Here is a 1525-nt window from a genome sequence, read left to right as displayed (position 1 = left end):
GAGACGCTAAGGCTGCTGCTGCAGCCACCAAGAAGCCTGTGAGCAAGCACAGGTCACTATCCACACCTCCCCTCCCTGGAGCTTCTGCTGCCCGCCACTGCCAGGGTCCCGTGATCCAGGGACAACTTCCCCGGGAGAACGCACGCCAGCCTCTGCCACCATAGGCTCGCCCTGCATTCCGTACCCCTCCATCCCCCTAGCCTGAGTGAGCCAGAGCCCCCTAATCAGCCGCTCCTTTAACCCCCTCCTGTCTGGGTGATGAACAGACGCCCTCTGGCGACCTACACGCACAGGCGGGGCCAAATCCAAAGCTGAATCCCGGGAGCTGTGTGAACAAAGAGAAAGGGAAATTTTCTCCATGTAGCCTCAGGAGCAGCAGATTAAATCTCCACAATCAACTTGATGTACCCTGCAACTGTGGAATACCTGAATAGACAACAAATCATCCTAAAACTGAGGTCGTGGACTTTGGGAGCAACTGTAGACTTTGGGGTTTGCTGTATGGAACAGACTAGTTTCTGATTTTCATGTTTATCTTAGTACAGTTTTTAACGCTTTTTATCATTGGTGGATTTGTTTATTGGTTTGGTTGCTCTCTTTTTTTTATTACTTATTATAATTTTTTACTTTAATAATATTTTTTAAAATTATTTTTTATTTTAATAACTTTATTTTATTTTTTATTTTATTTTATTTTATTTTTCTCCCTTTTCTTCTGAGCCGTGTGGCTGACAGGGTCTTGGTGCTCCAGCCAGGTGTCAGACCTGAGCCTCTGAGGTGGGAGTGCTGAGTTCAGGACACTGGACTACCAGAGACCTCCCCGCCCCATGTAATATCAATCGGTGAGAGCTCTCCCAGAGATCTCCATCTCAATGCTAAGACCCAGCTCCACTCAATGACCAGCAAGCTCCAGTTCTGGACACCCCATGCCAAACAACTAGCAAGACAGGACACAACCCCACCCATTAGCACAAAGGCTGCCTAAAATCAGAATAAGACCACAGACACTCCAAAACACATCACTGGACGCAGTCCTGCCCACCAGAAAGACAAGATCCAGCCCTATCCACCAGAACACAGGCACCAGTCCCCTCCACCAGGAAGCCTACACAACCCACTGAACCAACCTTACCCACTGGGGGAAGACACCAAAAACAGTGGGAACTACAAACCTGCAGCCTGTGAAAAGGAGACCCCAAACACAGTAAGTTAGGCAAAATGAAAAGACAGAGAAACACACAGCAGATGAAGGAGCAAGGCAAAAACCCACCAGACCAAACAAATGAAGAGGAAATAGGCAGTCTACCTGAAAAAGGATTCAGAGTAATGATAGTAAAGATGATCCAAAATCTTGGAAATAGAATGGAGAAAATACAAGAAATGTTTAACAAGGACCTAGAAGAACTAAAGAGCAAACAAACAATGATGAACAACACAATAAATGAAATTTAAAATTCTCTAGAAGGGGGGGCTTCCCTGGTGGCGCAGTGCTTGAGAGTCCGCCTGCCGATGCAGGAGACGCGGG

The 1525-nt window shown here is 47.0% G+C and overlaps 1 protein-coding gene across 2 annotated transcripts in view; it reads right to left on the bottom strand.

Moving 5' to 3' along the window:
* STAMBP (STAM binding protein) overlaps positions 1 to 1525 on the bottom strand; it is a 35637-nt gene that overhangs the window by 19831 nt on the left and 14281 nt on the right. The gene's annotated exons all lie outside the window — the stretch shown is intronic.

Source organism: Lipotes vexillifer, unplaced genomic scaffold (genome assembly GCF_000442215.2).
Source record: "Lipotes vexillifer unplaced genomic scaffold, Lipotes_vexillifer_v1.1 scaffold51, whole genome shotgun sequence".
Classification (NCBI taxonomy): domain Eukaryota; kingdom Metazoa; phylum Chordata; class Mammalia; order Artiodactyla; family Lipotidae; genus Lipotes; species Lipotes vexillifer.
This window is presented reverse-complemented; position numbering and strand designations above follow the sequence as displayed.